Source organism: Motacilla alba, chromosome 4 (assembly GCF_015832195.1).
Source record: "Motacilla alba alba isolate MOTALB_02 chromosome 4, Motacilla_alba_V1.0_pri, whole genome shotgun sequence".
In the NCBI taxonomy this organism is placed as follows: Eukaryota; Metazoa; Chordata; class Aves; order Passeriformes; family Motacillidae; genus Motacilla; species Motacilla alba.
The window spans coordinates 65,395,880-65,417,919 of NC_052019.1; the positions used below are offsets into that span (position 1 = coordinate 65,395,880).

General features: G+C 38.5%; 1 long non-coding RNA gene across 1 annotated transcript in view; it reads left to right on the forward strand.

Moving 5' to 3' along the window:
• Positions 1 to 20,861, forward strand: part of LOC119700904 — a 40,994-nt gene extending 20,133 nt beyond the window's left edge. Inside the window, exons 4-6 of the long non-coding RNA XR_005256922.1 lie at positions 16,174 to 16,325; positions 18,643 to 18,743; positions 20,100 to 20,861. This is a non-coding gene — a long non-coding RNA (uncharacterized LOC119700904). The remainder of the gene's footprint in view (positions 1 to 16,173; positions 16,326 to 18,642; positions 18,744 to 20,099) is intronic.
• The last annotated feature ends 1,179 nt before the right edge of the window (positions 20,862 to 22,040 follow it).

Sequence of the window (22,040 nt, forward strand, 5' to 3'; positions counted from 1 at the left end):
CAGTCAATAGTGTGATGAGAACAGCACCCAGAAGAGTTTAGTGGTGTGGTCAAGGTAATTGTTAGTGGAGCAGGAATGTTCAGAGGCTTGAAGCTGAGTTACAAATTCAACTAGTCTGGAGCATGGCAAATGGATGAACAGCCATCCTGTCAGACACATGCACAGATTCTCCTCCCTTGTTTGGGCACTCCTTCCCCTAAAATCTGTCATATTTCTAATATTAGGAAAAAAGTCACTGCTTGACTATTCTTCATCTCAAAAAACCAGCTGAGAATAACAGAGGCTGGGCCAACACGTCCAGGTACCTAAAACTGAGGGCCAATATAAATGGAGATGTTTGGTTTAGGTAGCTCTCAAATACCATCTCTGTGTAGGTCCCTTGGCTGCAGGTGCCATGGTCTCAAAAAGCTTTAGACCTCATGGTAGAAGAGAGAATGTCACCACTGCACTCTCTCTTCTCTGGTGTCTTCTTGCTATTTAAGTGATAATCAATGTTTGCTTCATTAACCTCCTGATAAGCATTTTAGCCGGAGTTCTTGAAGTGAAGGTTGATACTTGAAAAAGGTTTCTTACACCATCAGTGTTTCACCACCATACTAATGGCTATTAAAAAACTGATTGGAAACATTATTTTGGAAGTTTTGAATTTATCAAAGTACACTGATCTCTAAAGTTTCAAGACATGGTAACTTGGGAAAAGGTTCCTTTTTGCAATCTAGGCTATAATAATTTGATACATAACCTTTAAATTTGGATTAAGAATCTTCATGCTAACATCTTCTTTTCTTTTACTTTTTAAAGCCATAAAATCTATTTAACTCCTTTTATCCCATTTATTTTTTCTTGCAGAAAAGAAATACAAATGCATGATGTATTTCATTATATAGTCCTGATGATTTTATTTTCTTATGATCTGTTATTGATGTATCTTGATTTGTATTTTATAACCCCACTTAAAGGATCAATATTGTTTCCTCTGTGGTGTGCGAAAACATTGAATTTTGATTGCCAGATACCACAGTACGTCCAGTAGAAAAATGTTGCCATACAGCACATTCAACTTTGCTCCCTTCCCTATTAGACTGGAAAATATTTTAACAACTTCAGTTTTTAAATACTGCCAGAACAACTATGGGCATTGCATGCTTTCAAAAATTCAAATAAAACACATAATTTCAAGTTAACCCACATTTTAGTCATGTAAACATTTGATTAGGAATGAATAAAACCTTAAACAAGAATGAAAAAATGAATATAAAGCATCTGTTACACAGTTTATGTAACTTGATCTGTGGTAGATTTAAGTTCTACGCTGAGGTTGATATAAAATTGCATGTCTGATTTAAAGGGGCATTATGAACTTTAAAATGTCTCTTTTCACAGAGCTTGTAAGTGCCACGTGCCAGGGATTGCTAATTTTTCACTTCAGTGTGTTCCCTCAGTTCTCCTCCATATTGGTATTCAACTTGCTCGTGTGGAGGAAGATCTCTGCCCATGGCTTGTATGTCTTGCTTTGCACTTGTGTAACTCATTCCCCAAACACTGGCCTTTGCAGTAAAAGCATCAGCTGAAATGCTACTTCTGCTTTCTTTCACCCACTTTTCTTTCTAAAAGATTTAAAATAAGTTGGGGTTTTTTTGTTTGTTTTTTGAATTTCAGATCAACAGCTTAAGCGGACTGAAATTTCCTTAAGCTGATCTTCATGAACTGTTGGATTTTTTTCTGCAAATGCTTATACCAGAAAAGATGCATTTGCTATTTGTTTTCTATCCTTTCAAAAATGGATTTCCCTTCCAATAACTTGGAAATATGCTCCAGAACGCCTTGTCCAATGTGAAATTTGGCTCTCAGAATATGCATTCCAGTGTAATTTTTGTGTGGCAGTTTTTGTCATTTGGTATAATGGCTTCTGGACCCACACTTGGAACCCAAGACTGATCTCTGTGTCAGCAGTGGAAAATGTATGTAATTCTCTTGAAAACAGATGAAGATCTAAACTGGCCCTTTGGTGAAAAGCTGCCTGTTTTGGAGATCATTATTTTTTCAGGGTTGCAAGGTATTCTGCAAACATTTAACTTCTGCTTTGGGAATCTGTAATAATCTTGATGTTTTGCTTGATCTGCCTTCTCTGAGAATTGTTATACTGACTCACTGGAGCCCATTCAAATGCTTTTAAGCACTACTTTTTCGAGCTTTTTCTTGTTAAGGTGATGATGGTCCTGCGTGAACACAAGGGTGATGTGAGGGCCGGTGTTCAAGAACACAGAACATTTTGAGTATGTTTTGATTCAACGTATCTAATACGCCCCTCTATTCCTCTTGATTTTGACCATGTCAAAAACTCCCCTATGATTTGAAATCTCATTATATGATGTTGCTGTTTGCTGAATGGTTTGTTACTCTCAAGGTCACCCCAGTGTGCTCTTATCCCATGTCCTGATTGAAGCTAAATATGTTTGGAGAAAGAGAAGGAAACACATCTGCAGACAAATTCCTTAAATTTTTGGAATCTTTTATTCTATTTTTCAACATTAGTTTTTGTGTCTTCAAACATACCAAAATTTTTCTACAATTCACTCTTTATTTATTATCCTGTTAGCTCCTCTGGTATCCCTGACTCCATTTCACCTCCAGAATGGGTACATTTGTTTATTTTTGAGTAATTGTCATCCTTCCTTCCTCATTGATATTCTTAGTGACTTTTCTGGCACCAAATTAAAATTTCTTATTCTCCCCTTTGGAAGCTCCATCTGCTTGCTTGTTTCTCTTTTCAAAGCAACCTCTTCCTTTGCTGCCTCACTGTGTGGACGTGGGCAATACATTTAAAATCTTCTCTTACTAGAGCATTTCCAGAAGGACGTTTCTCTTCCCTTCCATTACAAATATTTCTTTTTGAAAGATCATCTCTAATACTTATATGAAACCCCTGAATTTTGGGCACAGATGACAGCAGCCAATGTTTCCTTACTTATTGAGTGTTATTCATAAAAATAAAACATCTTGATGTCATGTTTGTGCATTGTATCTACAGTTATATAATTGGTTTTGAATATGGATGGATGTTCTGATCTTTTGTGTCTGCTAAAGAGGATGTGGAGAAGAAAGAGGGAAAGGCAATAAGGAGTCATTTTTTTATATAATGGTCAAATCTATACAGCCTTGCAGACAATTCAGGAAACAGAAGGGCAAAGGCCTATAAACCGACAAATGTGATGAAGAAGGGAGCAAAAGAGGCAAAGATTGCTTTCTAGTATAAGAAAGAAAGCTCACAATGACACTGGCCAGCAGCAGGCTCAAAACCCTCCACAGGGAGCAGCTTCACGCAAAGGAGTACTCTGGCCTGGGACACTATGGATGCTTAAAATTGACTTGGCTTTGAAAGGTTATCAAGTAAACCCATTGAAGAGAAAGAAAGACTGTTCTGGTTAGATTCTGGTCAGGAAGATCCTGTTTCTCACCACTGGAGATTGTGAGTGCATTGGGGAAAGTATCACTTCATGCTCCCCAGATACCTGCTCGTGGCTACAGGAGGACACAAGATGCTGGGTTGGAAGGGAGAATTAGTTTCACCCAATTCATGTATTGCCCAGAGAAATTTACTTCTCTTGCTACCTCAGTTGCTGAATTTTAAAATATTCAAGTAGCCTAAGCCCAGTTTTGCCAGAAGGCTCTAACTTATGTAATTCCCATTGTCTGCAAGGTCTTATACCATCTTCTGGTTTATGCTGCTTATATTGGTTGTCCCTGAAGGGATGTATCAACACTTTTTTGCCTTCCCTTCTCTGCTCCCACGTTTCCACTGGGAAATTTCTCCTACCTATTGTATCTGTTTTCATCCTTGGTATCTGGCCAAACAGGCCCAGTTGCACTCCTGATTTCTCTTAAAAAATGTTTTTCACTCCACAGTCTCTACCTGGTCTCCATCCTCACATTTCCAAATTGTGCATCCAGTCACATCTTTCCTCCTTCAAACTTAAGCCAAAGTGTCACAGAGGATAAAAAGTGTCATTACAAGTTTTCCTCTTTAATTGCAGGAAATGTTTTGCTCAGCTGCATGTTCCAGTGAGCTGAGGACTCTTCAGGGAAATTAGCAGTTCAATTCCAATTTCCAGTTCGTGTTGGACTTGCTTAAATAGACTTTTATTTTTTTAAGGATTCTGGGTGGGCCAAGTGTAGGCAAATTTTTACAGGTGTAGTTGAAAGGCTATCCTTGACACAGAACAACTTTCCTGTCTAATGCACAGCTTTGTTTCACAACCAATTTAATAAGCAAAGCTTATTAATTTTTTTTCAGCAGGAGAAAAAATCCCATGTTTTCCCCTCTCTGTTCCTTAGAAACAGGTAAATGGTTTTGGCTGAATCTTCCAAAAGTTTTGTGAAGCAGGCCTTCTGCTTTGGGAATAATCAGTGCCTGAAAGTCACATTTGGCAGAGTCAAGTGAGAAACCTTGTGCAGGAAGTACTGAGCTTCTTTAACATTCAGCAGAGCTTCAAGTCTCAGTAGTAGTGTATTTCCCAGAGCAATGTAATGTCTGGAGCATTTCTGAAATTCTGGGTGTAGCTTTGAAATTAGATAGAGCTCTAGTAAACTGATTCTCTAGAAAGCAGTTTTGTTGGTGGAGTCTTCCTTGAAAATGTTAATGACATGAAGGTGTCAGACACTTGTACCTCTGGACAGTTTGTCAGCAGAGTGCTTGAAACCCCAAGACCCAACATTGGTTGCATGCAGATATTGCGCAGGAGGGTTAATCAGTAGATCAAAACAAAGTTGCTAGATTTTTTCCTTATATTCTGCAATGAATCATGTCCTTATGTCAATTAAAACCATCTGTGCATGTCCATTTTCAAATGATTTATAGACTTGCATCCTCTTCTCAAACATTCCAAGGAATCTTAACCTGGTATGTAGATGTTCTTCATTTCTCTCTGGAAAAAAAAATACTGAATTAACTAAGTATGGCACATTCATCCCAAGGATTTTATGTGGTAGAAAATAATGAGAGCCAGTTGTGAAATCATGTGATACTGTGGTTTAGACTTATAGATTGAACAGTGGCAAGGCCTTTAGGTGAGGTTGCCTGAGTGTGATACAATAATGGTGGGAGCTTATCAGGCATCCTACAGAAATCTCATTTTTTTCCTGGAGATCTGATACAAAGGCATTTTCTTGAACCCTAGCATTTGTGAAACCAAAAATTTCTTAGGGAAAAAGAAGGGTGCAATCCATCAATTCTTAGAGTTTGTCTCTGTGCTATGCAGAAGGGAACAGATATCCTTGACACAGGGCTGGCAACGGCTTTGAGAACATGTCTGTTTTGAGCAGGAGAATGTATTAGATTTGCAGGGCAGGGTTTTGGGATGACTTCTGTGGTGAACTGCTGGAGGCTTTCCCTGTATCTGATGGAGACAATGCCAGCTGGCTTCAAGAAACACCAGCTGCAGGCCAAGGTTGAGCCCACCAGCAGTGGTGGTAGCCCCTCTGGGATAACAGATTCAAAAAGGGGGAACAGACCTCTCAACAACAACTTCAGTCAGGGAGAGGAGTGGGAATACATGAGAGGACTAACTCTGCATACACCAAGGCTGGTGCAGAAGGAAGGGCAGGAGGGTTCCAGGTGTCAGAGCTGAGATTCCCCCTGTGGTGCAGGCCATGGGGATACAGCTGTGCCCCTGCAGCCCATGGAAGAGCAAAGATCCACCTGCAGCTTGTGAAGCACTCCATATGGGAGCAGGTGGATGTCTGAAAGACCCCATGAGTAGCCCTCCACCTGTTTTGTTTGGTGGGATTTCTTTGTTATTTTTCTTTTCATATATCCTCTGTAACCTACAGAGACAATGATACATGGCTGACTCATGAACAGCAGCTGATATTTCAGTTCCTGTCATTGATGAGGTCACAACTTGTGAAAAGTATGACAAATTCTTTAGTAAGTGATACATAAATAGTAATCAGAGCAGCAATAAAACAGGAGCTGTTTCCTTCCTTTCATCCTATGCCTTTCACTATGTTGAAGAGGAAAATTCTGTGTCTTTCAACTTTGGATGTTTCAGCGTCTTTCTGAGGACAGGTTCTGCTGGAATCTGATAATGTAAGAATCCCTCGTTTCAGTTTAAAAGAGGGAAGAGAATGTGACACTAAGCAGTTTCTCTTTTTCTGGTGCAAGGTTTTTACGTGTTTTGGTACTTTTTTGGTCACCAGAACAGGACAATCATATAAATCATAACGTCAAGAAATAACAGAAAAATTTAAGCCCTGGAGTTCGGCCATTATAGTAATTAGTAAGGTTTTCCAGCTGAACTGTGTACCTAAACTTATCCATTGGTTTAAGTGAAAACTTACGTGCCTCTGGAAAACTTCCTAATTATTGTTACAAGCCTTTTTTTTTTAATATATGTTCATGAATTTTTGCTTTATTAATATTTCACTTATCTTCGTTAAGCATCCCCTTGTGTGTCTTCAGTCAATATATGTATTCTGCAACAAGAATTTATTCCTAGGAGTTTGTCCAGATTCACAATCACACTTAAGTCAGCGCTTTTATCCTTAATTTCTTGAGTCATGTGGTAGGGAACCTTATGTTTGACATCATGGAGCTTAGTGAAACTTGGCCACTGAAACACTGGTTCTATTGAAAAACATCTGGAGGGAAACCAATAGCCCGGTATATCCTGTTAGACTACACTCAGCATTATCCAGCCTCCTGGTCTTTCTCTTTGAGTTCTGCCTTGCAAAAACTTGGCTGTGCTCACAGAAATGTACAAACATGAGAACAAAATGGATGCACTCCATGTTCCTAAAAATGTCATATCTTGGCTGTAGTGGAAGTGTGTGTGTGTGTGTATTTGCTTGGCTGTAGCAGTGACAGGTTTTTATGTTGCTCTTTATCATCCTGATGCTGAAGTTAAAGACTGAAAAGCCCTACAGAAACATCTGGTTCTTTTGCCATTACCTCTGCACACTTTTTTCCATATAGTGTATTTCTCATGTTTTACTTAAATAGTTCAAATGGTCAAGTTTTTTGTAATTTTGGATCTCTCCAATAATGTATGAAATGGCTTGCCTAAAACTAACAAATATTATCAAATTAGAGTTTCCTTTTCCGTTCACCATGTTCCATGTTAATGATCTGGTAATGTTTACATCCTTTATTTTAGAACATATCAAGGAGTTGATTGTGGTTGTAAGGCTGGGGTTTTTAATTACTTTTTAAGAACAAGAAAATGGGAAATGAAATTGTTCAACAGAGTTTCTGTGTTTAGATTTGTAGCTAGTTAAAAACATTGTTTTGTCACTGGTTCTGAGAAACATATTAAAAGTACTTGTACAGCTTTTGAGTCCTACAATATGAAAACAGGGCAGGACACAAGACTGAACAGCAGTCCATCACTTTTGTATCCCTGTGTGGCACATATTAACTGGAAGCTCTTTGGAGATAAATTTCTTTGCTGATTCACAAAAGCTGGCACTTATTTGTAGTTCTGTTGGATTGGAGAAAACCCCACCAGTTTCATGGTTTTCTTTTTCATGTTGAGTAAATATTTATGTTAACATGGCTGTTATTTATTTGATTACCTGTAAATACCCAACCAGGATTAAAAAGGTTTCCGTATTCTGTGCATGATATTTAGCCCATCTCCTCTCTCTGACAAATGTGGATTTCAGCTCTTCCATTCTCTCTTAACAGCTCCCAGCATACTGGTATCTTCCTTAAGAAAGAAAAAAGAGAGACTTTAACAACAGTTTTAAAACCACTGAAATCGACTTTAGACATTTCCCTTAGCTCTACATGATCTACAGAAAAGTTAGCTAAATGTTCCTGATCTGAATCCCTGTGGGATTCAGTCCAGATCCATCAGGTGTCTGTGACAGAAAAAAGGCTAAAGCCAGACATCTTGACTTTGAAGCCAAAAGCAGCTGATGTCTTTTCACATGAGCGAGACAAACATTTCTATTCATCAGTGGCACTACAATCATGCATATGCATGTGCACGTATTTGGGATTACAGGCACTAGTTCTCATGTAGTGAGTGTTGGTGGGGAGCTGGCAGCAGCCAGCTTTCACTTTCCTGTTTTTTGTGGTCCCGCTTCATCTGCTGCTCCTCTGGCCTCTCTCCTTTCCACTGGGTACAAGGGACATGGGAATAAATAGAGGAAAAGCACCAACATGTGCTTAGTTTTTTTAACCAAGCAGCAGAGTCAAAAACTTCATGAAGCTCTCAAGAGCAGCTGGAAACATCAGGACAAAATTAAGTGACATTGAAATACCAAAACTGAAAAATTACGGTAATTAATACAAATTTGAAGGGTGGATTGTTGCTCTTCCCACTGAAGCAGTGATAGTTGCGTAGGTGCACTGTCGGCCAGAATTTGTCCTGTGTACTTTGTCAATTTATCAGTCATATGTGTTCACAATCCAAATATTCAGGCTATTTACTGCTGACTGAGGAGTTCAATCAGAATAAATTTGGAATACAGTAATATGTTAGTATTAAATTTAACTCAATGTTTTTCAGCTTTATCCAGGATATTCTGTAATTAGTTGTTAATAAACTTGAGACATGATTACAGCAACACACAGAGAATTGCATACATTCTGTTACAAAAGTGAAGTTAATTCAGAGTGTAAGGGGCTCCTACTTCTGTCTTGAAAAGTCAGGAAAGACAGTGCAGAAAACAGAATAAAGAAAAATCTGCTGGGGTGGAAATCTCTTAGTTCAATTTATTGATAATCGGTAAGGATGGAAAACTGAGAGAGGCAACATGATAAATGCAGCTTGCTCTACCCAAAGTGAGACTTTAATCAAAGATAGTTAAACTATTGTCTGCCCTTCACATTCCTCATCAGTATTCTGCCTTATGCAGTGGGAACATCCATTAATTACAATGGAATCACTACAAGGTAAAAATTGTAACCATGGCTGTGGGAGATGCAGGACAACTTGCAATGCTGCTCGCACAGCGAAGCCGCACAAAGAGGACCTACCGCCACTTGTGCATGTCATCGCTGCATTCAGAGCCTGATTCCTGAACTCTGTGATTAAATGCTGCAGAATGTCTTCCCCCCCACTATTCTCTCTCTCTCTCTTGCCTGCTTTTATTTCCTGTGAAGATTTGGACCTCTGTTCTTTGCATCTCCTGCCATGGCTCAAAATCCTGCTTCTTGGTTCTTTCAACCTGCCACGTCCAATAATCACGCACAGAAAATGCTTATGCAAGCCAGTTGGCTTAGATTTCTGTCTTAAGGGAAGAGTGCATCTGTTTTTTGGATTAAATCATGCTTATAAAGTCGTGCTTATTCGGTTGACAGGAAAAAAACTGCATAATTTAAAGCTTTCATTTGCTCTTGTGCTAAAAGATTTTAGAGCCTCAATTCACCCTCATTTTATCCTTCTAGAGCAATACAAAATTAGAGTTCATTATGGTGATCCAATCTCTCCTTTTGTCTTGATTGCAGACACATTAAGCTCTTTGCCAGAGATGTCGACTTTCCTGAGCAAGCATTTCAAGTCTTGCAAACTATCTGTTGTTTTCCCAGTTGGCTAATTAGGGTGGATTAGCGCCCATCAGATATGCCCTGGGGATGAGCGGAAAGCTGAGGGGGAAAGTAAATTGGAATGCCAAAAACTTCCACCTTTATAAGGCCTGAGACACAAGGTAAGAAGCTGAAGGAGGGCAGGGTACAGTTGCAAAAGAGATTGTGCTCCCTGGCAGGAAAACAACCTAAATATGGAATGTGATCTTGTGACTAGAGCTGTTGATTTTTTGCTTGGCTCACTCCAATATCATGTTTTGTGAATAAAATGCAGGCAAATTTCAAAATAAGGTGTGGCTTTGAATACAGAAAGTTGAGTTAGAAAAACGTCTAACTGGAAGTGTCCCCTTTGGAGAATAACAGAAAAATATTTCATTTTCCTAACCAAAAGAATTAATAGAAATCATAACTGGTTTGTGATTGATTGATTGATTGATTATTTGTCAACCAGAGTTTGTGATTTCTTTCAGGACAAGTTTGGCTACAATAGGTTTCACTGAGATCTCTTCTTCTTGATGAGACTGAAAGGAAGACTTAATGCAGAGACCCTTAAACAGCTCTTAAAAGATGTCTGTAGGGATCCTGTTCTTTTAACTGATAGGTTAACCATGATTTTTCTCTCATTTTAACAGTCTTCATGGTCAGCACAGGAAAAAATGGAGCATCTAGCATATAACTAATCTCTGCTTAAATTACAAGAGCTCAGATCTGGAAGTGTTTACTCCCCTCTTGGCTAAAAAGTCAGTTCTGATGACTGGCTCATAACAGACATGTATACAATGCCATTTGAAATGGTATATGAAGAATCCTGCATAAATCCTTTTAAGGCTTTCTCAGTTTCAGAAACAAGCAAAGTTGTCAAAGGAAAGATAGTGGTTTAGATTGGTCCCACGCTCAGGAAAAGCCAGTGCTGTTTTGTGGCAAGAGTGTGAGAAATCCTGATGTTCTGTGAGGAAGTAGAGACTGACAAGATCTGTGCTGCATCTTTGTGCTTTAGCTCCAGCAACAAGTTTGGTACCCTGGTTCTCAGGAATAAGACTGAAACTTACATTGTACATAACTGGAGAAAGCATTCAGGTCCTAGGCTACGTTTCAAATAGCATTAATAATATTATTCACTAATTACTAAGAATTGACCAGAATTACTACATTATGTTTAGTAAATGGCAACTAGTAAAAAGACTTGAAGAAGGTTTTCTCCACCTTTCCCTCGAATGCCTGTAATGGATTGAACTACCCAAGACAGTAAGGAAGGTCTTGACAGGACAAAAGGAAAATTTTCTCAGCTCTGATAGGTATATTTGTCTTCAGCAAGTAACATCAAGGCTGACAGCATCTTGGTTTGTGTATGTTTGACTTGGAACATGGTGACAGGTAGGTGTGCTCTGGGACTTACAAAGTAGTTGATATAGCATAGACTCATGGGGGTAAATCTTCCTGATTGTTGCTGCATCTTGCACACTGAGCCTTTGCCACTGCAGATTCTCTGAACTTTTCCTCTGACAGCCTGGCTCCCACCCCAGTCCCGAGGTCTGTACCTGTCATGGGAAAAGATTCATTAGCTCGTGATGTGCAGTAGCTGTGGGATCCCTTTGTAGGACCTCAGCATCCTGTCTTGACATGTGAGCACTGCAGCAGTTAAAGTTGTAAGCTGGGCCTCTGCTATTGTGAGTGGTTTATGAAGAGTGTCTGTTATGTTTTTTGGGTTTGTTTTGGAATCTCAAGGACCTCTTAATTTGGAAATTCCCTTGGTGGCTGTACACTTCCCCCCTCCCCCCCCCAGCAATTTTAAATGGCGGTAGTTAAAAGGAAATAAGAAAAGTGTTCATTGTTTATAAGGTGTATAGAGCCAATCATCATGTTAATTACATGTCACAGGGTAATGAATAACCCCTCACTTTTATCATGTGGGGAACAACCTGGGGTTTGTCAGATGGGCCTTTGTGCTTTAAATGAACACCCCCAAACAAAACTTTGCGCCACTCCAATTATGTGAGGACAGACTCTGGTTCAATGCGTTCTTAAGTCTTAAAGCTTTACAGCTGTGGGAACAGCAGTTAGACACACACTGTTCTGCAAACACCAGAAGTCTAAGCTAAAATGCAAAGCATACATTTTGTAGTGCTGATTGGCTTTGTAGTGCTCATACATATGCGCCAAGAGCCCAGCAATGGTGAGAAAATAAGTAAAAAAAATCTTCAGAGCCGAAAAGCTGTTATTATAACATATTATTGTATAATTGCCTAATTTTGCAACTTTGGAGAGTGTTTATGTTCTCAAAATTAATTAGTGTGGCGTGTAACTGCTTTTAAAAATGCCATTCCTCTCAAAACTATGTGGTTAGAAATGTATGCCTCAGTGAATGTACACATCATTATTATTTAATATAAAAGTTTATAGTTCATTACATGGAAAATTGCAGTCGAGGCATTTCACAGCTTCAAGAACAATTATTATCCCTGACTGAATTATGGAATGATTTTTTTTGTGGGTCAATAAATGGATATAATTTTTATTTGAAATGCATTCAGACAAATATTTATGCAAAAGATAATTGAAGTCAATGATTTAGAGGAAAAAAAGTTAGATGAGAAATTACGGAAAAGCAGCACAAAAAAGAGCTTAAAATTACATTTCTTCTTACTGCAGTGGGAAAAATACTTAATATTTAAGATATTAAGATATTTTAATATCTTAAATACTTCTTACTGCAGTGGGAAAAACATGTCCCCCATACTCTGGACCCGATAAGATTAGTTTTGTATCATTTTGGGGGGGGCTAATAATAGTGGAGCTTGGTGTTTACCCTTTTCCTTTATGCTAACCTGTGCAATGAGGTTGTGACTTGAGATGCACAGGGGTGGAGGGAGGTGACAGTGCCCTTGCATCTTCTTGTAAGCAACAATGTTCAGGATTATGTGGAGGCCTGTGAATGCTTTTTCCTCTCTCCAAACCCTGTAGGGAGTCCTTAGTGGCTGGGCTGCCCACACAGACTGTCGTGCTGCTAGCAGCCGTGAGCAAGCCTGCCTGCATGTCCCCAGAGCCAGGGGATGGGGACAGGCTCGGACCAGGTGCTCCACCTGCAGCTGCTATGTTTGATGTCTGCTTCCAGCTGTCTTCATGCTGCACAAGAGAGATCCCTCCACTTCTGGCCTTGGTGATCTCTGAGCTGTTTCTTGCTGTTGGCAGCCTGTGGGGCTGCTGGCAGGAGCAGGACATTTGTTCCTTCTGGTGATGGACGATTTGTGAGTGCCTCCACCTTGAGCTGCTCTGTTTTTCCTCTTGGAGGGCTCCTGGACCAGAGGAAGATTTTCACACTGCTGTCTGCCTCACTTCTGAAAGATGTGAAATGTACTGCCAGCTCCTTACTTTAGATGAAATGGCAACTTCAGCAAAGTACACAAGCTTTGGCACTGCAGCTCCAGATTGTCCCCTTTGTAGACAGAGAGTCACAGAATCAGTTAGGCTGGAAAACAGAGCATCAAGTCCAACTGTTCTGTCTCATTTTGAAGTAATAGTAACTGCTGAGGCCTCAGGTCAGGTTGTTGTTTCTTCTTTCTTGGCCCAGCTAGGGTTTCTATACATCTGCAAATCCCTGGTTCCTCTAATGTCAGCTCCTGACACTGAAACCATTCGTTTTCCTGCTTTTCAGTTCAATAAAAATGTCAGTAGGTGATGGCCTATTACACCAGATAATGCTAAATGTATGGATTATGACCTATAGAATTTTCAGTAGATTTATCATTTTGAAATAGTTTTGGTGATGTGGAGTAGAAATTGCTGGTCTAAGCCCATGTTTTTTGCTTCAAAATGCTTGAAATCATGCTCTGTCATCTGAAGCCCACGCCATCAAATTTAAAATCCTTAGGAAGAACTGCTTTTACACAGAAGTGCATAGGGTGGGGAAATTATTTTATAACAACTGAAAGAAACTACTTTTATAAATAAAACTAGCGAAATAAATATAAATATAAATATAAATATAAATATAAATATAAATATAAATATAAATATAAATATAAATATAAATATAAATATATAAACTATAATTACAGTCTAGAACTTTTACACAAACAACTTCTGCCCAAGGTAAGCTAGTTGGCCAGCTTTGCTGCACTGACTTAAATTTTCCTGGTCCATGAATAGGATCTGGTTTGTTTTTCTGGCATAGGAAGGAAGCCTTGGCAGTTTCTCTGCTATTGCTGCTTATTGGAGTCCAAAATGAAATGCTGCTAGCCCTCTCTATCAATTTTCTTCGATCCCTAAATGACCCATAGAATTTGTCTCTAATATTTTTCAAGCAGACCAATTTTCCTAAAAAAAATTAATAAATTAGTAACTTACTCTGGTACAGTTTTGGCAGTCTTATCCCTGTTCGGTTGGTCACTGTAAAACAAATTAACAAATTATCAATGGCCATGTGTTTAATTATGATTTTGAATATACAGATATGGTTTTGGTTTGCCTCAGTTATTCATAGTTGTTGTACCCAGTCTCAGTTAAATATTGTGTGAACCAGAAATATGTAAATGGGTGAAGTCTGTTTTATATTTGCCACCTAACACAAAGATGGTGTTCACTACATAAATACACTTCTGAACACAAATTTCAGGAGCAAATCATATAATCGAGGCTTTTTTTTTTTTTTTTTTTTTTTGTGTTGTTTTTTTTATTTAATGTGGGTGAAATTTGAAGGTGGCATGGCACATAAAGAGGTATTATTAGCTTTTAATTTTAGGGAACTAAATTACATTTCCAGTCTGACTTACAGCAGGGTTTTTTAACTAACCTATGCTATGCAGAAAGCTAGATGCCTGGGTCAAGAGGTATGAAAGTTTTTTTTCCCAATTTTCCTTCATATATGTCTATATAAAAGATGTCTTAAGACACAATAAGAAAAAAAAAATTGTAAAATCCAACCGTCTCAAAAATCTTCCTCATGCTGTCATCATCCACAGAAGTCAACAACAGAACTCTGCTGGTCATTTCTCTGCAGTCTGTGGTAAAACTATGAGACAATTCATCTTGACTCCATCTCTCTGGAAAACTGTCATGTAGTTGAGTCACATTTTTGGATTGTCCCATAGGATGTGGCTCTCATGGGAGCCCAGTCGTAAAATCAGCCTTTTTGAGGCCTCTCAGCAGTTTCTTTTCCACCTACAAACATCTTGGTGCATTTGCTGGTACCCCACGTTTGGACTGGCACCCTCGCTCTTAGTGATGCACAATTCCTTCCTGCTGTGGCCTTCCTCTTGTGCTTCTCGGACAACCACTGGCTCTGAAACATCCAACTGGTCAAAACTTTCCAGAACAACAGCACAGGGAAATATAATTATAACCATTTTCCTATTTATGCTGGCAAATTGGCAACTTGTCATGGTCTGCATCACAGAAGTTTGAGTGGAGACGAGCCTTATAAATTGCATTCTATATTCCTTTTTCCAAAACCCCTTCAAACTTGATTTTATGATACACTTGTATGTTAAGCCTCATGACCTTTTGCTTAAATATGGCAGCTTTCCAAAACACATGAGCGTGTTCTAGAAATGTCTTTTAAAATTTGCTAGAGCAAAGTCAGGGTTTTGGGGGGGCCAAAAGGAAAGGTTAGATTTTACTGGCACTGATGCTTCCAAAAAGGAGAAGTTTTTACAGTCCAAACTGTGTGACGGAAAAAGATAATTCTCCTTAATTCTTGCTGTGACAGATACTGCAATTAAATTAATGTTTTAAAATCTGTCTTGATGTTAACTTCTAATATGCAGGTATTTAAAACATGGGATGATTTTCTAGAAAAAGAAAAAGAAATCATCTTTGCTGATGAGAGATATATGTGACACAGCCTGAAACATTTGGAAGCATCTGGTGGTTAACACTGAGGAATTAGGTGCTTCCATATGGGAGTGCAGTGTGGTTTTTGGCATGGGAGGAACTGAAATTTTATATCAAGCCACTGAGGAAACCTGATTTCCCAGCTTGTAGATAAGGGATAATGCAAGTACATTGGGTGAGATGATGGGTAAGATCTTAAAAATCAATTGCATAAAATTGTCTCTGTGTCTTGGCTTTCTTTTTCTAAATAAGCAAAACAAGAAGTTATTGTGAATTTCATGGAATACTTTGAGGTCATGCTTAGGTACTAAGCACACAGTAATCCTGTGTTAGCTCTTCCAGGTGCATGCAGGGGGAGTACATAAACGTCACTGACCCTTTTGCTGGTTTTTGATGCTTGTGTGTTTTACTTTTCAGCTATCTTGGAAAAGCAGGGCCCCACACTAAGCAAAATGCTCCATCAAAAGCTTCAGTGTTGTTTTTTTTTTTCCCCTTGCAGAGATTTGCACTGTTTTCTTCCCTTCTGTGACCTTCAATGCCTACCAGACACCTATGAGAAATACGGAAGAAAAAAGGGTTGACAGCAACTCTTTCTAAGTCTCATTCTCTAAATTGCAAAGGCTATTTATGCCATTTTATGGGTTTCTCAAAGCTTCCCTAAAATGAGCATTTCAGTGGAGAGACGCTGGAAAAAAAGGTGAATCCCATTTGAGACTGGATTAATGCTGACCTAGATGAATGGTCTTTGGAAATCCCTTCGGAATATCTCTTTTCTAATTGCAGCCTTTTGTCTGAAAAAATTGTTTTTGCAGATATGGCCAAGCCTCAAAAGCGTTTCCTGATTCCAGCTGGTCACAAAATGACTGTTTTACTGTTTCTGGCCAAGCTCATACCTACATCAGGATAATGCACTGGTACTGAGTGTGAGAATACTGCAATCTTGTGTGTGCAGAGACAAAGCCAGGTATGTCCACTGAGCATCTTGACACAAGACAAAATGCAAGTTTTCTTGGCAAGCTGCTGAAAAGGTCACTTTTTTTTTAACCCCCATTATAAAATCACTCATAAAGACAGTGTTGTCTGTTGAGAGGTGAGACTGCCTTCCAGTAATCTCTTTTTCCATTTATTCTTTCTAGAAGTAGAGCAGGACAGATTTTATCCTTGTGCTAGAAGTGTTGGTAAAAACATTGTGAAATTTGTACCAAAGCAAATGTTGGCATGTTTAGCATTACATTTGCATGTGAAACACAGGCCATGGACATCTAATATTTTTAATTGCACAGCTAGGTACAGGAAAATTCTTCCTCTTTTGGATGTACTAGCCCAGGGGTTTGTTTTTTTTTTTTAATAGTAACATTCAGTATTTATTTAGTCTGATGTTTTGGCCTAGATGAAATAAAAGACTCCGCCTACATATGTAAAACTGGATGAAGATTTTTTTTTCATATTATTTACTCATGTGGTCTTTATTTTCTTTTAAAAGTCTTCCCGTGCAACATGAATGCTGGAATAGGGGTTTCTCTGCCACATGCTGAATCCTTCCTGTCCTGAGCACAGCAAGGGATGAGAGACAGTGCACACTTGTGAACTAAATTTTGTTTTAGGAGTCCCATACCTGTCCAAGAAGAGCCTGCTCAGGTTGGGGCTGTTTTGAAACTGGAATTCTGTTCTTGCTAAAGATGTGGTTTCAAAGGACTTTGCTTTGATTTAGAAGAAAACAGATTCACTCATTTCCAGAAGACTAGTGTGGATGTTCTTTCTTTCTTCTCTGGTGGCAGAAACATTTCTGTCTGTTTATTCAGAATAGAAACAGAGTAGGCATTTGCTTCATGTAATGCAAAACGATAAGAGACTTGTCTATGTGAATATGGAAAGTGAAGTCTCCACCCATTTCATAACTAAGTGTCAGCCTGGAGCTTGAAAGAGGTTTCTAGCTTCAGAGATGCATTATCATGTTCTTTAATATAGAGAGCTATTAGAGAGAAACAAGCAGTTTTTATCTAAGTGAGTTTGTCTTAGATCAGTGGCTCACAGATGGATGCAGAAAAGCTTTGCTATTTGGGTCACATACTGTATTGCATGATGTATTAACTCTGTATTTTGAATTTTCCAAAAGTTAAGAGTTCTGAAACATTACTGATTTCAAATTCACATGTACCATTATGTCTTTTTCATTTTTTTTTCTCTTGCCAGCACTTTAGCCTGCTTTACAATGTCAATATGGTAAAGCAGTTTCATTCTGAGCATGGCTACATTAGCTACAGTGTGGACAGAATGCAGGTCTTTGTTAGATGATGCAATGTCAAAACACCCAAACTCTCAACTATTGCTTGAATCCAGGTAGCACTTTTGGGGCTCTCTTGTAGATGAAATTTATTTTGCCTGTGATTGCACTGCCTTTCACAAATCAAGATGATTGCTAGCTGTGGGTTTGTAGCTGCCTGTCTATGTATCTGTCCTCCCATTTCTGAGTAGCACCTTTCACATTTGTAATTTGTGTTCAAAAATTGAGTCCAAATTTAGAAATGAGGGATGAGTATTGTAAAGTAGTATATTTGGGGCTTTTCTATGTCACCTTCATTTATTTAGCCTTCAGACTCATAAAAGTAACAAGGTCTTGGAATCTTCCTACTTATAAAATGTTTTTTGATATTAGATTACTGCCTTGAATGAGTGGATAGTAGATGCAGTTCGGTATCTCAGAAACCTTCAGCAAAACTGAGTTAGTTTATAGATAAAGTCAAGTTATGTACTTGATTAGCCTTGGGAACCAAGGCACTGTGAGAACACTTCCCTTTTTAAGTATTTTCTATCAGCCTACTACCTCTCCTTTGTGATCACCATTCAAACACTGGTGGCCTAGGGGATGCAAATTCAAGGAGTGAAGCAAATTTAAACAAAAAAATACTCCCCCAACCCTGCATGATTAATCACTGCTCTACTTCAGGGACCATATCTATTGTCATTTTCTGCATGTTAAAGCAGTTACTGCAATTGATGGCATGCTGTCTTTATAATAGAATCCAAAGGAATTTTAAGCCATTAATCTATTTGCATATGTTTTAAATTATCCCATGAAGTTTAGCAGAGGGTTGGAAATGTCTTGTTTGAGATTGTGAAGGGCTCTTTTAGAGCAGTTGCACACATTGCTCTGGTGTCCCGTGGCTGAGGCACAACTGAAGGTTGATTTACCTGGTGAGAGGCACACAAAAGTGAATTTGGAGCCTCCATTTACAGTAAGATCCCATTAGGTGTTTGGTCATGTTTTAATCTATCAACAGTTGAAGCAAGGACATTCTTCTGGATCAAGGGGGAACCAAGTCATTACCTACCAATGGGTACGGCCTGTAACTTTCAAAACTGACTCCACACATGGAGGAGAGTGAGTAAACCCCTAGTTTTCTATTTGCCTGTTCATACTTGTCATAACTATGCTGCCCATCTTTTTCACATATGAAACAATTGATTTGCACCACAGGGGGTCAGGAAGGGTCAAAACTGAATGGATACCCTGGGTCCTTCTGCTGTGCCATCTTGTAGGTGCCAGAGAGCTGCTGTTTTATTGTTGAGGGGTTTAGGTTTAACCTGGCACAATGTAACAATCCTATAATATTAAAAAATTTCATATGGCAAGTAAATTACTTACTGCCCAAGAATTTGGGCAAGACCTTTTAATTTTTAAATCCTCTCAGGCATAATGGTGACTGCACACAGCACATCAGCTGATATGTCTCTGTTTCTGCATGTGTTGCAGCAAATAACTACATGCTTTCAGATTTGCTGCTCTTATTCCTCTGCTATAAATCACATCATATAAAGATAAGTCTGGCAATCATCTGCATGAAAAATATTTGTCTATTCCAACAGTAGTGTGTGTGTGTTTATTAATACATGCCTGTGGGTATTTTACAAAATGTAAATTCTAAATACAAATTTAGGTTTCGATTCCAATGTGCCATCTTGGTAATTTTTTTAGTATTTTTTAAGCAGAAAAATATATACTTCTTAAGATTCCTGTTGAGTCTGCTCAGAAGGCTCTGCACTTTTGATCCACTTGTCCTTTTTTTTCCCCCCACTGCATTTTGATAAAATAAAAATTTACATTTTCAGTTTTAGATTTACATAATATGGAGAAATAGCAGTTTTCTCTTTAACTTTTCTGACTTTGGAAAAGTATTCTCCCTTATGTTATCCATACTGTTGCCAAGGGGGTGGGAAACTGTTCCTCATTTTTATGGGCAGAGTATAAGACGTGACCTTACCCACCACTTCTTTGGACAGCTATCCACATAGGAGACATGGTACTTGGAAAATCTCCATGTTTTGACTTAGTTCCCAAAGTTCAAGAGGCTCATTGTTTGAGTCAACTGTAGCATTTGAGTTTGTCAAGATCTATGTAGATTTTAAGCTCTTTTTTATTAGAAAATAGGGACTGTGGTTCCCTTTAACAAACAATCATTCAATAATATAAGATGTTAGTTGCAAACATAACTTGGATAAAATTTCAAACCTATTGTTTTTTGTAGTTACAGAACGTAAAACCAGCAGTGGTGAGAGGGCTGAGGGCAGTCTTACAATGTGGGAACTCCCAATAGAGCAGAATTGCTCACAAAGGTTCCTAAATATGATCCATTTGGATGGAGATTATAATCTGGATTTTAATGTCAGTTTTCTCAAATGTTCAAGGACCGAGACAGTCTTTCCTCAGTAAACCCGAATATGTGTTTTTTCTTTTCAGATGCTCTCAACACCTCTCCAACCCCCCACAGGCCATACATGCCTCATATTTTCTGATGCGGGAGCAAGAATTTCAGTGAAGTTCCTAAGCCTTGCTGACTTTGAAATTCTCATATTTGGGGATTTTCCTTTTGCAAAATACCTAATTTGAATAGCATTTCATGGGAGTACTGAGCTTCATTTGGCAGGTGCCTGAGGGTGACACAGTAACAGGTTCTATCACAACTGAAGAAGATTTAGAAAAAGGAACAGTGGAAAGAGGAGAAAATGAATAGCAATATGTTTTAGAGAAGGAAAGTATGTTCTCTACATGAGTAAAAAGTAACTTTTGAATTTTTTTTTTTTTTTAGGGTTCAGATAGAGGTTGCTGTGTAGGTAGATTCCTAAATCCTTGTAAGAACTGATTTGCCTAGCTCTGGAGATGCTTACTGCAGGGCTTCAACTCCAAACTGTTTCTAGCCAGATTCCATTTATTATCAGCACATTTTGACATTTCAAGTAATGCTGTGCAGGTTCTATTTCTCACTTTCTATTAGTGATTTCTGTAGAGTTATGAGCTTTTTCATTTTCGGTTTTCCAACACTTCCAACAGATGTCTTGCCAGCAGTTAAGATGATTAAAGGTTTTTGAAGAAGTAGACCGCTGCAGGAAATCTGAAATGGATCCCAGTGCCAAAAAGTCTTTGGAAAATATATGTATATCCCCTTCTTGAAGAAATCTTCCACACTATTGCTATTTCATTGCACTTCTGTGTGGTTTTTTTCCTGAGCTAGACAGAATAGGTAAGTGAAATTCCTACAGATAGGATGAAAAGAAGGTGGAGAAGAGTGAATTTGTGGCTTAATCTCAGCAAAGTGTTGGATAGCATCTACAAATATCTGAAATTATGCATCTAGGCCACTAAATGGGTTTCCACAGATCTCTTTCTCTGATGATAGTTGGTCCCCAGCTATTTTTTAGAATACTGCTCTTGAGCATTTCCATCTGGCTATGAGTTTTCAACAGTATTTTTTTAATGCAGACTTGATCATTATAATTCATTCCCTTGTCACCTTGAAACTAAATTAATGCAATGCCCTCTGGTATATAGAGCACTGTTTGATTCATATTTGTCATCAAAGTGTCCACGGAGCTGCAATTGAAAAGTTCAAACATTACACTCATATGAATAGCAAAAGGGTTAGTGTCTTTTCAAGCAGCATGTTTTGATGACAAAATATCTGTGCTTCAGTTTATTGAAAGGAATTAGTGCAGTTTTGAAAGGGTTATGTGATGTAGTGGCTGGCATGGTGAACAGCTGGATTTAACCCAGGAGATAGTTTCCTGTGTTGGATTTCGCTCTCAAGAGTTGGGCACTGTACAGACAGAATTCCATTTATCTGGCTTGAAATATTCAGAGATGTTCCCTTTTCCTGCTTGCTTAAGGAAACAGAAATGCCTTCAGCAGTACCCAAAAGTTTAAAACCTTTTGTGAGCTTTTCCTCTTGCTTTCTACAAGCTGCTTTAGAATTGTGCATTTTTAAAACTTATTCGTATCAGTGGCAGGGGAAGGTAGCCACAAGACTATGATCCTCATCCAGGCATGGGAATATGAAGCTAGCAAAGCTGAAAAGCCAGATGATAGTTTGCTGATTTTTTTCCTTAATATTTTTCCCTTGAAGAAAAATTTTAATTATTACCGAATTCTGCTGAAGCTTAGAAGATGACAGGAAAAAAAAAAAAACCCACAATTTTTTTCTTGGATTAAAGTGTGTTTTCAAAAGGTGCAACAGGAGCATTGTATAAAAAAATGACATCCTGTGTTCTATTTTCCTTTAGGTCTGATCCTTCTCACATTGAAAAGTGAAGGCATTACTGGTAAATCTGAGGTATCTGTAATTTTTATTGATCTTGAAGTATTTTTCATTTTAATTTTTCACTATACTTGAGAATGACCTTTAGG